Raw genomic sequence first — 14,899 nt, 5'->3', positions numbered from 1 at the left:
CAGCGCCACCTTTGGTCAACTTCTGTATTGTAGTCTGATCGTTTGCAATGGTTCTGAGCATGCGTGTTTGTACCTTGTACAAAAGTCCGATGCTTTTGCATACACACGGTAGGACTTTGCTCCATCGGACTTCTGTTGTCAAAAAGTTTGTCCGTTCGCAGAGCCAACAAAAGTCCGATGAAAACAGAAAAAGTTTGTCCGATGGAGCGTACACACAGTCGGATGTTGCTCCAAAACAGCTAATTTGCATGTTTGTTGTCAAAAAGTCCGACCGTGTGTACGGGCCTTTACACACATTTTGCACTGTTGTATTCGATCTTAGTTGTATGCAACAAAATGTGAACGATCGGTCGTACGATAATCGGAACGTGTGTACGAGGCATTAGCCTGACTACCCCCTCTGCCTGGAGAACCAGCACGCTTCGTTGCACCCTGGCACTCATCATCCATAGAGGACGCTGAACTGAACGAGTCCCAATCATCATCATCATCTGACAGGACCTCAAACTTATTTTCTAAATGCAAAACCTTAGGACTTAAGGTAACTGTATCTCTTTTTTTCCTTTCCTTTTGCCCCTGTTCCTTTTATCCTCCAATCACTCTTGGACAAAACAGAGTCAACAGCCTCCCCACACCTATCCTCCCCCCACTCTCACTTCCCTTATCTACCACCAGGCCAGCCTCTTCACCATCCTCCCTACTCCTCTGCACCCCATGACCCATAACAGAGACCCTGCAGCATCGGGGGAGGGGGACTGACACCGCACTTGATGCACCAGCCTCAGCACCTCTTGCTGCCTCTGCAATTTTAGAAGACACAGAAGGATTGGACACATTCTTGGCAACTGAAACATTACCTACAGACTGGAAAGACACAGACACATTGGGTATTGGCACAGACTGGGGCACCACAGACTGGGGAGACACAGACACATTGGGTATTGGCACAGACTGGGGCACCACAGACTGGGGAGACACAGCACATTGGGTATTGGCACAGACACTGATGGACTCAAAGGCCCTCCAGCTGCTGAGCTCTGAGCATCCTCCATGTCCAGACGGAAGAACTCTCTCATGAGCTCAGGCTTGTTGTTCATTGCCTCAGGACATTGACTGTAAGGATGTCCCACCGCATTACACAGATTGCACCTGAAGATATTACAGTCCTTCGCCAAATGTCCTATACCCTGACACAGAGAGCACTTCATCACTGGACAGGAGGATGCAAGATGCCCTTTATCTCCACACTTGTTGAAGAGCTTTGGCTGGCCCAGGTAGAAGATGGTCAGCCTGTCCCTCCCCAGGAAAGCTGAGGATGGCAGATCCTGGACAACATTATCGATGACCTTTAGTTTTAGCTGCACAGACCATCCCCCTGTCCATATTCCCCGATCGTCCAAAATCTTTTTTAGGGGGCTCAGGACGTCCCCATACCTCCTCAACCATACAGTTAAATCCCCTTGGGGTATAGACTCATTACGGACAAGAATTGTCACCATTTTAATGAGGGGCTGGCGTGATATAAACTTGGGGATGAGCCCTTTCCAGTCCGGCAGGCCCCTACACACGTGTTCATACTTCTCCCAGAATATGTCCAGAGACTCCGGACGGATAAAGGACAAATCATACTCATAGGAACCTGCCGGACTGATCAGGGCGAAGATATCTGCAGGCCTAAACCCCATCTGCAGGATTTTATCCACCACTGCCCTCCTACGTGGGGGGTTTCCATCGCCTTCCCATTTTAACTGGACAAATTTCCTCCTTTTCAACAGGGAGGAAGATAGAACGTTCCCATGCTCCTTCCCTGCTTGTTCCCCCTTCCCAGAACCTGTGGCAGCAACACCAGCATACGTTTTTCTTCCACCACCAGCATTTGCAGTCTTGTCCTCAGACACATTCAAACCTGCTGCCAGAGAGTGTGAATCAGCTGGGATAGCAGTCTTCTGATTAGCAGAGGCAGGACCCACCCCCTCCCCCGAACACTCAACTTCAATCCTGGGATCCATCACAGCCCTGGCTGCTGTAGACTCCTGGAGAGTTGTAGCACTACTGCTCCCAGCATCTCCTCCACCATTCACAGGAACAGCCGCTGTGCCTGATCCAGACAAAGTCTCTGTATTGTCCATGGACCTCTCTGCAGACTGAAGCTGACAGTTATTAGCAGATGTTATTGCTTGCTGTATATTGTCTATGGGTCTGGGCTGACTGTCTGTAGCATTACAACCCCCAGCAAGCCCATTGTCATTAAAGTTTACACAATCCTGCACACACACACTGTACCTGCACCTGCTCTCTCCACAGGTCATTCTTCCACAGGGCTAGGAACGGTGTCCATCTTCTCCTCACCATCCTGGGGAGCTGCATTAGGACTTTTCTCCAGTTTATTGATGAAATCCAGCATGCCAGAATCTTCAACCTCCTGCTCAGATGTTCCACATTGCTGGGGAGGGAAGGGGACAGAGGCTTTGGCCATTGAGGGCTCAGCAGATGTCTGAGGTGTTGAAGAGCTGGGTTCATCTTCTGGGCCCACTTTCTCACTCTCTGCTGTCTGTACCTGCATCTCCTCACTCTCCATGCAGGAAGCGGCTCCTCTTCGCATTTGGCTAAATCTTTCTTCATTTCTTTTTCTTTAAATATGCCACTATTCTCCTTCAGAGAACTCACCAGCTCCTTCTGCTTCTTAACAGCTTGCTCCAAGTCCTTCAACGTAGGCCTCAGAGCCGGCCTCTTCTTGCTGTATCATTTGGCACAAACTTGTTTTTTCTTCCTAAATTCAGACATCAAAATCAACAATTTCTCCTCTTCTTTCTCAATCCGCTTCAGCTTTCCAACAATCCTCTGTCTAAAAGGCAGACAGGCACTCATCACTCCTTTGGCCCGGCCCAGAATCTTCCACAGGCCCAGCCAGGGGGCCCCCGCCAGGGTCTTCCCCAGGATCCAGCATGAAGTGGAAGGAAAATGATAAATGATTTTCAATTTTTTTTACAAATATGTGAAAAGAGTGGAGTACATTTGTATTCAGCCCCCTTTACATCTGATACCCCCTATCTAAAATCTAGTGGGACCAATTGCCTTCAGAAGCCCCCTAATTAGTTAATAGAGTCTCAGTATATATGAATCTCAGTATAAATACAGCTGTTCTGTGAAGCCCTCAGGAGGTTTGTTAGAGAACCTTAGAGAACAAACAACATCATGAAGGCCAAGGAAAACACCAGATAGGTCAGGGATATGTTGTGGAGAATTTTAAAGCAGGGTTAGGTTATAAATAAATATCCCAAGCTTTGACCATCTCACAGAGCTCTGTTCAATCCATCATCCAAAAATGGTTAGGGTATGGCACAACTGCAAACCTACCAAGACACGGCCGTCCACCTAAACTATCAGGCTGGGCAAGGAGAGCATTCATCAGAGAATTAGCCAAGAGGCCCATGGAAACTCTGGAGGAGCTGCAGAGATCCACAGCTCAGGTGGGAGAATCTGTCCACAGAACAACTATTAGTCGTGCTCTCCACAAATCTGCCCTTTATGGAAGAGTGGCAAGAAGAAAGACATTGTTGAAAGAAAGCCATAAGAAGTCCTGTTTGCAGTTTGCGAGAAACCATGTGAGGGACACAGCAAATGCGTGGAAGAAGGTGCTCTGGTCAGATGAGACCAAAATGTAACTTTTTGGCCTAAAAGCAAAACACTATGTGTGGCGGAAAACTAACACTGCACATCACCCTGAACACACCATCCCCACTGTGAAACATGGTGGTGGCAGCATCATGTTGTGGGGATGCTTTTCTTCAGCAGGGATAGGGAAGCTGGTCAGGGTTGATGGGAAGATGGATGGAGCCAAATACAAGGCAATCTTGGAAGAAAACCTGTTATGCCCTGTACACACGGTCGGACATTCCAAAGGCAAAATCCGTCAGATTTTTTCAGAAGGTTTGTGTCCAAAACTTGTCTTGCATACACACGGTCGCACAAAGTTGTTGGAAAATCCGATTGTTCAGAACGAGGTGATGTACAACGTGTAAGACGGGACTGTAAAGAAGGCAGTAGCCAATAGCTTTAGTCTTTCTAATTTATTCTGTGCATGCGTGGCACTTTGTCCGTCGGAATTGTCTATACACGATCAGAATTTAAACGTTTGGATTTTGTTGTCAGAAAATTTAAGATCCAGCTCTCAAACTTTGTGTGTCGGAAATTCCGACGGAAAAAGTCAGATGTAGCCCACACGATCGGATTTTCCGACAGCACGATCCGATCGCACATTTTACCTCGGAAAGTCCGACCGTGTGTACAGGGCATTAGAGTCTCCAAAAGACTTGAGACTGGGGTGGAGGTTCGACTTCCAGCAGGACAACGACCCCAAACATACAGCCAGAAAAATGGAGAAACCCCCTAGAAGTGGGACTTTATAGGTACTACCATATTCACATACGTAGGAAAAAAAATTATATATATATATATATATATATATATATATATATATATATAAATGTATTATACAAAAAATACATAATTACAATATCACAGACATTTAAATAATCAAGGATGCATAACAATACACAAAAAATCATGGATAGGTGTAATGGAGTAACCCAAACCCAACAACGTTTCAGAGATGAGTCGTATTCTCCTTCATCAGGGATTTTTGTCCGGGTAATACCATAACTAAAAGATTTAGACAAGGAAATCAGCCACAAAAATCACAACTAAGATTGTTGTAATGCCATTTGATAGTACAATACATATACTTACATCCTAATCACTAGATGGGTACATTTCAGCATCCAAAACAATTTTAAAAGAAATGCAGAAGAGACATCCTAAACATACAGCCAGAGCTACAATGGAATGGTTTAGATCAAAGCCTATTCATGTGTTAGAATGGCCCAGTCAGAGTCCAGACCTAAATCCAATTGAAAATCTGTGGCAAGCTTTGAAAATTGCTGATCACAGATAGAGGTCGACCGATATATCGGCCGGCCGATATATCGGCCGATATTTGCCGTTTTTTAAATAATCGGTATCGGCCGATTGTGCTGATAAAAAGCTGATTTAGAACTACAGCGGGACTTTGAAATGACTTCTGTATAGAAGTCAGTGTGAGTTGCCTGAGTCGTCATAGCAACCCTTTCCTCCTCTCTGGGCAGACTGCCAAGAAAAGAACTAAATGATACAATGTTTACACTTGAATGAATGAAGTCATCTCAGTGTGTAGAAGTTCTCAGTTTAACCATTTAACCACTTGCTTACTGGGCACTTAAACCCCCCTCAGTCCCAGACCAATTTTCAGCTTTCAGCGCTGATGCACTTTGAATGACAATTGCGCGGGCATACAACACTGTACCCAAATGAAATTTCTATCATTTTTTTCCCACAAATAGAGCTTTCTTTTGGTGGTATTTAGTTACAGCTCGGAGTTTTATTTTTTGCTAAACAAACAAAAAAAGATGCAAAAAAAAAAAAAAAAAAATCATGTTTTAATAGTTTGTTATAAAATTTTGCAAACGGGTCATTTTTCTCCTTCATTGAAGTGCACTGATAAGGCGGCACTGATAGGCTGCATTGGTGGGCACTGATGGGCTGCATTGGTGGGCACTGATAGGCTGCATTGGTGGGCACTGATAGGCTGCACTTGTGGGCACTGATAGGCAGGGCCGCTGTTAGAAATCATGGGGCCCCATACAGCCTACCTGACGGGGCCCCATTGACCCCGCCCACAACCCATCCTGGCTCCGCCCATAACCCCACCCCTGCCTCCACGCTGTCAGGGCAGGAGGCAGGAGCTGGAACATTTAACATTTACAGCGCCCCACCAATTATAACTGCATCTGAATGGGAGAGATGTCAGTGTTTTGACATCTGTGCCCATTCAGTTTGTGTCTTCATACGGAGCTTTCAATCAGGTCTGCATGAAAAAGGACCTAATTGCAAAGCTTGGTGAAAGGTTATGAAAGGAGAGTGGTTTGAGGGTGGTAAAAATGCAGCTTGGCTATGTATTTTTACTGTCCCTTCCCCCATCACATGTGTAAAAGTAGCATCTCACTATGTGCACATGGTCATTATCATTATGATGATCAGAGCACAGCAGGTGCTGTGTGGCTCTGTCAGTGTAACATGACTGTGTGATGCTGACTTTGTTATGGCTGTGCTGAGTTATAGTCTGTAACACACAGTACAGTCATATATCAGGAAAGTCAGCACCACACAGTCATGTTACACTGACAGAGCCACACAGCACCTACTGTGCCCTGATCATCATAATGATAATAACCATGAGCACACAGAGTCTAGGGACTGCACATGCTACAATAGTGTGACCTGTCAGTGTGTGTGTGTGTGTGCAGGGGACTGCTTGCCTGTGCACCACTGCCGTTGTCCAGATTACTCCTGCTGCTCTGTCTGTCTCAGCCGTCCCAGTGATAAGTCCCTCAAGCTGCAGCACTTACTGGATGAAGGGAGCCGTATAACAGTAATATCCATCCGCCGGAGAGGCATACAGTGAGCAGGAAGAACTTTAGTTTGTGCAGGTATACTGAGAACAACATGCGGCACAGCATTGTATCCCTGCACCCGAAAATAGAAAAAAAGTCCCTCTTCTGCTTTCACCTCCTGGGCCCCTCTGGTAACCTGATGGGGCCCAGGAAATGAATATATATTCCTTATATATGTTAGTAATCAAGTGGGTGCAGGTTAATATAGTTATTTCGTTTTTTTTTTTTTTTTATTTTTTTTATTTTTTTTTTAGCTAGAAGTTAAAAGCTGCTCGGGCCCCCCCTGCTGGCCGGGCCCGGTACAATAGGGCTGGTTGTACTGCCCTATCAGCGGCCCTGCTGATAGGCATAGTTAAGGCGGCACTAATAGGCACAGATAAGGCGGCACCGATGGGCACAGATAAGGCGGCACTGATGGGCAAAGATGGGCACAGATAAGATGGCACGGATGGGTGGCACGGATAAGTGGCACGGATGGGTGGCACGGATGGGCACTGATAGGTACCACAGATAGATGGGACTGATGGGCACTGATAGGTGGCACTGATAGGTGGCTCTGATAGGTGGCACTGCTGGGCACTGATGGGCGGCACTGCTGGGCACTGATGGGCGGCACTGCTGGGCACTGATGGGCGGCACTGGGGTGCAGCACCTTTGAGGCAGATTGGGTGGCACTGTGGGTGGCACTGTGGGTGGCACTGTGGGTGGCACTGTGGGGTGGCACTGTGGGGTGGCACTGTGGGTGGCACTGTGGGGTGGCACTGTGGGCATTATGGGCACAGACGGGGGGCACTTACTTTTACTTTGTTATTTTTCAGGATGGCACTGCGGGAGGCAGGTGGGCACTGGCAGGTGGCATGTGGTGCCTTGCATTGCTGGCCGTGATCGGGACATCACTGATGTCCCGATCACGGCCGCCGGTGATCGGCTTTTTTTTTTCTCCTCGCGCTGTCAGCGCGAGGAGGAATAATAGCCGATTACCGGCTCCGTTCTATCACATGATCAGCTGTCATTGGCTGACAGCTGATCACGTGATAAGGGGTCGGGATCGACCCCTTACACGGATCGGTGATCAGGCGAGTCTCACGGACTCGCCGATCACAGAGCGCGCCGCGCGCGCCCCTCAGGGGGCGCGCAGGCCGCTCGTAACCAGGACGACGTCAATAGACGTAGTCCTGGAAATCTAGGTCCGCGCTAATGCCGTCATTCGGCAATAGCGCGGTACCCAAGTGGTTAAAGACTAAATCTTTTCTGACACTTGTTGCTTACAAGTAAAAATCCTGTATTTTCTGCCAGAAAATCACTTAGGCCGCGTACACACGCGGGGACTGTTCGCTCAACTTTGTCCGTCAAACAGTTTCAGCAAACAGTCCGCTCAAAATTAGCATGGACGGACTTGCCCACACACGACGAACGAACAGTTTGCTGAAACCGTGCGCGATGACGTGAACGGCACGTACGACGGGACTAGAAAACGACGTCCTATACACTGCAATGCAAACTTCGGCGTGTAAATCCTTTCTGAGCATGCGCGGAACTTAGTTTGACGAACAAGCCTACACACGAGGGGACTGTTCGCTGAAACAAAGTTTCAGCGGACAGTTTTTCGGAATTTCCGAAAAACTTTGTTCAGCAGACTGTCCGCTGAAACTGTCCGCTGAAAGCCCACACACGAGCGGACTGTCCGCTGAAACACTGTTCAGCGGACAAAGTTGGGCGAACAGTCCCCGCGTGTGTACGCGGCCTTAGACCCCCCAAAAATTATATATATTTTTTTAGCAGAGATCCTAGGGAATAAAATAGCGGTTGTTGCAATATTTTATGTCACACGGCATTTGCACAGAGGTCTTTCAAATGCATTTTTTTGGGAAAAAAATACACTATTTAAAAATAAAATAAAACAGTAAAGTTAGCCCATTTTTTTTTTTCCGTCCAAAAGTTTTGACTACCTGTTTTTATTTAATACATAGTTTTTTTTTTTTTTTTTTTTATCTAAATCATACATACAAGTAAACCGATTGGAGGTTTGTTTTGTTTAATAAATGTTTAAATGTAAGAAATTTTCTGTATCACTTATGAAGGCTGCTTTCACACTGGAGCGTTGATGGTAAAACGCAAGTTTTAGCGGTGCTATTTGGCTGCTAGTGGGGCACATATAACCCAGCTAGCGGCCAAGGAAGAGGTTAACCCCCCTGACGGTATTCCCGAGTCTGACTCGGGGTGGATTTTTTATACCAAGAGCGGTATCCCCGAGTCAGACTCGGGACAGCGTCGCTGGATCCAGGAGGAGGTTTACTTACCTTCTCCTTCGGATCCAGCGTTGTCTCCCCGCTGTACGAGCGAGCCGTGTCTCGCTCGATCTATCACATCGCCGATCTCCGTGCCCTGCGAGCGTTGCGACGCACGGGCACGGAGATCGGCGCCAAATTCAAAAAGTGAAACAAACAGTAAACATACAGTATAATGTAATCTTACAGATTACATTGCTGTATGTAAATATTTCACATCCCCGTTGTCCCTAGTGGTCTGCCCAGTGTCCTGCATGCAGTTTTATATAATAAAAACTGTTCTTTATGCCTGGAAACTGGAGATTGTCCATAGCAACCAAAACTGTCACTGTACATCAAAAATGATTTTAGACCAGCTAGAAAACAGCGATAATAAATTGGAATCACTCGCAGAATTGAGGGATAGCGATTTGTGGGGAGATCCGTCATCAAATACTGAAAAGTAATGACAGTGACAATTCTGCAACTGAGCAAATTTCAGTGTTTTTGATTTGATTACATTATTGAATAATTTTTATTATTGTTATATTATTATTTGGTACAATTATTTATAATTATTTATTATATTATAATTTATGATTTAATTTTTCAAACTTTATCATACCCGGGATGTCTGCTAGACTCTGGTTTGGACAGATTTAAGAGAGTTATTCCTAAGAATTGCAGGACTACAATATAAAACGCCAAATTTTCATGCAAAATAATGGTACCGCTTTTAGCACCTAAAATCCGAAATAATCGTACCGCCAGGGAGGTTAAATGCGCCCATGAAGCACTGCTGCCAAATCGCATTGCATGCGCTTCGGCAGTGGTGCCCATTCATATCAATGGGCAGGAGTGGTGGAGGAGCGGTATACACCACTCCAAACGTACTGCTTGCAGGACTTTTTTTTTAAGATCCTGCCAGCGCATCGCCTCAGTGTGAAAGCTGTCTTTCACACAGACTGCAGGGGAGCCATTTTGCAGGCACTTTACAGGCGCTATTTTTAGCCCAAACGCGCCTGAAAAATGCCCCAATGGGAAAGGTGTGTTAGATCAAGGGGGATTAAAAAAAAATTATAATAAATAAAAAAGGAAAAAAATAAATAAATAAAATAAAAATCGGCCTAACATATCGGCCCAAACAAATCGGCATCATATATCGGCTATCGGCCGCCATGATTTCTAAATATCGGCATCGGCCAGAGAAAAACCCATATCGGTCGACCTCTAATCACAGACGCTCTCCATCCAATCTGGCAGAGCTTGAGCTATTTTGCAAAGAAGAATGGGTATGAATACTTTTTAAAAGCTCTGAAAATTGTGCCAAAAAATCCAATCTTATCTCAGGGGACTATAGACATGCAATTAAAACTTAATTGAAAAGAAAAAGGTTATCCTAATTATTGGTTTTATATATTGCGGAATGAATTGGTTACAATCCATAAATGTTTTTTTTTTCTGCGTTCTAATGCAAAAGCGCTGGCAGGTTTTTAATTAAAGATGGATTCGTTAATAAAACGTCGGGCCAATCAACCTGCCACAAAATGCCGAAGATCTCATTAATAACTGTTGATAAAGGTGTCGGGTACAGCCGCTGTAAAAGTTAATATGTACAGTGCGAAAATTGGCTGGCGTCCATTATACGGCTTTTTATATTTTTTACTTTTTTAAAGGATGCAGATGTAATAAAGTTTTATATATATGCAGCAAAATCCAAGATTTAAAATTATTTCTCACTGTTTAGTGGTTTATAGCCTCGTAACTCCATGAACTTTTTAGGACTATATTTGTGTTTATAACGCATTATTACCTTTTTTATTTATGGAGTACTTTTTTTTTTTTTTGCACAATGAGATATAAAACTATAATGTGTTACAATTGTGTTACTTTTTTATAAGCTTCATTTTTAAATAACAGGGGGAATAAATGTTGGTCTGTCAGTTAAAAGGTGCCGCAGAGGACTTGGATCTGATAAAAGAGGGACTTGTGTGGCTGATGCCCCGTACACACAATCGGATTTTCTGACAACAAATGTTGGATGTGAGCTTGTTGGCGGAAAGTCCGACCGTGTGTATGCTCCATTGGACATTTGTTGTCGGACTTTTCCACCAACAAATGTTGGCTAACATGTTCTCAAATTTTCCAACAACAAATGTGTGTTGTTGGACTTTACAGTCGCGTGTACTCAAGTCCGTCGGACAAAAGTACAAACACGCATGCTCGGAATCAATGCTCACCAAACACAACATTAGCAGAAGGAGCCCAAAGGGTGGCGCATGACTATTGAGCTTCCTTTTTATCGGCTCGCCGTATGTCTTGTACATCACCACGTTTATAATTGTTGGCCAACATGTGTGTGACCGTGTGTATGCAAGACAAGTTGGAGCCAACAACCTTCAAACAAAATTCCACGGTTTTGTTGTCAGAAAGTCTGATCATGTGTACGGGGCATTAGAGAGACATGAAATGGATTTTGGTGGAAAAAGGACAAAAAGTGTGGATTTAGAAAATGAGTTGTTTAGTGAAATGAGAGTAGCTTTGATAGGACCGAAGTGATGGGGAGGGTTTTGAGTGGGACCAGGCTAGGTAAGACAAGGCACAGTTGGAGAAAGTATGAGTTTGTCCAAGCAGAAGTTGAAGAGCTTAGATGGAACCCCGAGGGAGCCAGACATAGTTAGGACTATTCAAAAGGGAAGAAGCTTGAGTGGCACAATGCTTGGAACAATGAAAGGGGAAGAAGCTTTGGTGGAACTTGACAGAAGGGGAGGAGCTTAAGTAAGACCAGACAGAGGGAGAGGAGCTTGCTTGTGACCAAGCAGAGCAAGGCATAGTAAGGACTCGGCAAAAGGGGAAAAAGCTTGAGTGGCACCAGACTTGGAACAGTGAAAGGAGAAGGAGCTTTGTGGAATTTGGCAGAAGGGGAGGGGATTAAGACCACACAGGTGGTGAGGAACCTGCTTTTAAACAGACAATCGGTGAAGAACTGAAGAACTTACTGTAGTTGGAACCAGGCAGAGTGGGCATAGTTAGGACTAGGCAAAAGGGGAAAAAGCTTGAGTGGCACCAGACTTGGAATAAGGAAAAAAGAAGGAGCTTTTGTGGAACTTTGGTCTTACTTAAGTCTCTTCCCTTCTGTCAAGTTTCACAAAAGCTCCTCCTCTTTTCCTTGTTCCAAGTCAGGTGCCACTCAAGCTTTTCCCCTATTGCCTAATCCTAACTATGCCTGGCTCTGCCTGGTTCCACCTAGGTTCTTCACCTTCTGTTTGGTCACAAACAAACTCCTCCTCTTGCTTGAGCTCCAGCTCCAGTTCTTCTGCCAAGTTCCACAAAAGCTCCTTCACCTTTCCATGATCCAAGCAAGGTGCCACTCAATCTTCTTCCCTTTTGCACAGTTCTAACTATGTCTGGCACCCCCCTGGTTCTATCTAACTCTTCACAGATTATCTGGTCACAAGAAGGTTCTTCACCCTCTGTCTGGTCTTACTTAAATCTCTTCCCTTCTGCAGAGGGTGAAGAACCTTCTTGTGACCAGATAATCTGTGAAGAGTTAGATAGAACCAGGGGGGTGCCAGACATAGTTAGAACTGTGCAAAAGGGAAGAAGATTGAGTGGCACCTTGCTTGGATCAAGGAAAGGTGAAGGAGCTTTTGTGGAACTTGGCAGAAGAACTGGAGCTGGGAAAGGGAAAAGGGGAGATGCTTGGGTATGATAAGACAGAGGAGACCCTTTTGGGATGTTGAAGAGGTTGAGGAGCTTGAGTAAGAACCATAAGAAAAGAAGAAGCTTGGGGGCCCATGTAGAAGGTGAGGAGTTCAAATGAAACCAGGTGCAATTAGGGCCAGACAAAAGGGAAGACTGCTTGAGAAGGATCAGGTAAAAGGGGAGATGCTTGGGTTAAAATGGGCAAATGGGGAGGATCCCTTGTGGAGTGCTGCGGAAGAGAAAGAGCTTGATTAAGAACAGACAGAGGGTAGAAATTGAGTGGCCAGTGAGGGGTTGAGGTGCTTGAATGGAAACTTGAGTGGAACGAGACAAAGTGGGAAAAGCTTAAGAAAAGCAGAAGAAATCTTAGTGAAATGTAGCAAAAGGGGAGGGGTTAAGAAAGCCCAGAGAGAGGAGCAGCAGCAAGATCAGATGGAATCTGGGAAGAGGGTTAAGCTGAACAAGCCAGAGGGTAAAAAGCTTGGATGGAAATAGAAAGATAGGAGAAACGTGGGTAGAACCTTGGTGGAACCAATAGGGAAGGACATTTTTGGGACCTGATAGGGAGGGGAGATGTTTTAGGCCATCCAAGGAGAAGGTGAGGACAATGAATGAAATTTGGGGTAAATATAAACTTGAGTGGGGCAAGGCAGAAGGGAATAATAGTATACCTTGATGTTGATATTGTTAGGGAACCCAACAATAATGGCTGCCATCTATAATTTGTTTGGAAACATATAAGGTTTAAATTGTAGACTAATACTAACACAAAATACCTGCAAGTACCTTTCATATACTGCACATGTTTTAATGTCCCTTATCCAGGGTGTTCTGACACCTAAGCCTTGACGTAAACTCTCTAAGGCCGCGTACACACGGGCGGACTGTCTGTCCAACTTAGTCCGCTGAAACACATTTCAGCGGACAGTCCGCTCGTGTGTGGGCTTCAGCGGACTTTTTCAGCGGACAGTCTGGCGGACTAAGTCTTTCGGAATTTCCGTAATATTGTCCGTCCAACTTTGGTTTCAGCGGACAGTCCGCTCGTGAGTAGGCAAGTTGGACGGACTAAGTATGGCGCATGCTCAGAAAGGATTTACACGGCCGAAGGTTGCATTGCAGTGTATAGGACGTCGTTTTTCTAGTCCCGTCGTACGTGCTGTATACGTCATCGCGCAAGCTTTCAACGGACTGTCTGTTCATCGTGTGTGGTCAAGTCCGTTCGTTCAAAAGTAGGACGGACTGTCCGTCGGATTGTCTGACGGACTTAGTTGGGCAGACAGTCCGCCCGTGTGTACGCGGCTTAAGCCAATCACAGCAACTAAGTGACCCGCAAACACTCATTGGTTTGCAGAAGGTCTGGGGTCCTGTGTGGACTGGCCCTTTATATTTATCCAAACAAAATTTTCTCTGCTGCAACATCCCATAGCCGTTCTGCATCAGAATTTAAATATAGTATTCCTGATGTAAAAATGTAACATGGGTAAATTACTTTCACAGCGCACTTCTTTGATTAATATATTAAAGCTTAAAAAGAAAAAAAAAAATACAAAAAAAAAAAAATCAGCTTTTTATGCCAGGGCTCTCTTTGAGGACAAATATTGTTTGTTTGAATGAAATATTTTCTTGTGTTTGGGGTTTGTTCTGCCACCGCAGTTTAATAAATATTATAATACAGAAGCTATGCAAACCCTGGATGACGTATTCGCACGGCTCGACACAACAACTGCATTTAAATTTTTCTCTCAATGTGATTATTTCTGGGCAAATTGATTTATACCGAGTTGCCGTCTTGCCGAGAAATCTCATCCTCACTGTCATTAAGTCTGCAAAGCTCAGAACTCTCGCTGTAAAATGCCGTATAAAAGATGCCTTCAGAGTCTCAAGTATAGCTTTTATGTGCTGACTTCTCTTATAGGAATCCTTGTATAAATGTCGTTTTTAAAAATGTGCTTGCATGAGGTCAGAATATGAAACTAATCTTTTTTGTGTATTTTGAGATTATATATATATACACACACACACACACACACACACACACACATACATACACACACACACACACACACATATATATAATTTTATATTTAAAACAAAATGATAGTAAAAAAACATAAACAGGTAAATAATACAAATACAAATAAGACAATCAGTTTAAAAACCATTTTAGTCTCCTGCAATGCTTTTTAAACTGATTGTCTTATTTATATTTTTATTTGTATTATTTACCCTTTACATTTTTTTTACTATCATTTTGTTTTAAATATAAAAAAAATTATATATATATATATATATATATATATATATATATATATATATATATATATATAAACACACACACACACACACACACACACACACACACAAGAAAAATAAAATAAAATCTATAAATAAAAATGTATACTGTTTATGGGGAAAAATATGAATATATATAAAATATAT

The sequence above is a fragment of the Lithobates pipiens genome, unplaced genomic scaffold, assembly GCF_037356315.1.
Source record: "Lithobates pipiens isolate NorthernLeopardFrog02 unplaced genomic scaffold, aLitPip1_a1.2 Scaffold_10, whole genome shotgun sequence".
NCBI classification, from domain to species: domain Eukaryota; kingdom Metazoa; phylum Chordata; class Amphibia; order Anura; family Ranidae; genus Lithobates; species Lithobates pipiens.
Note: the sequence above shows the minus strand (reverse complement) of the source record.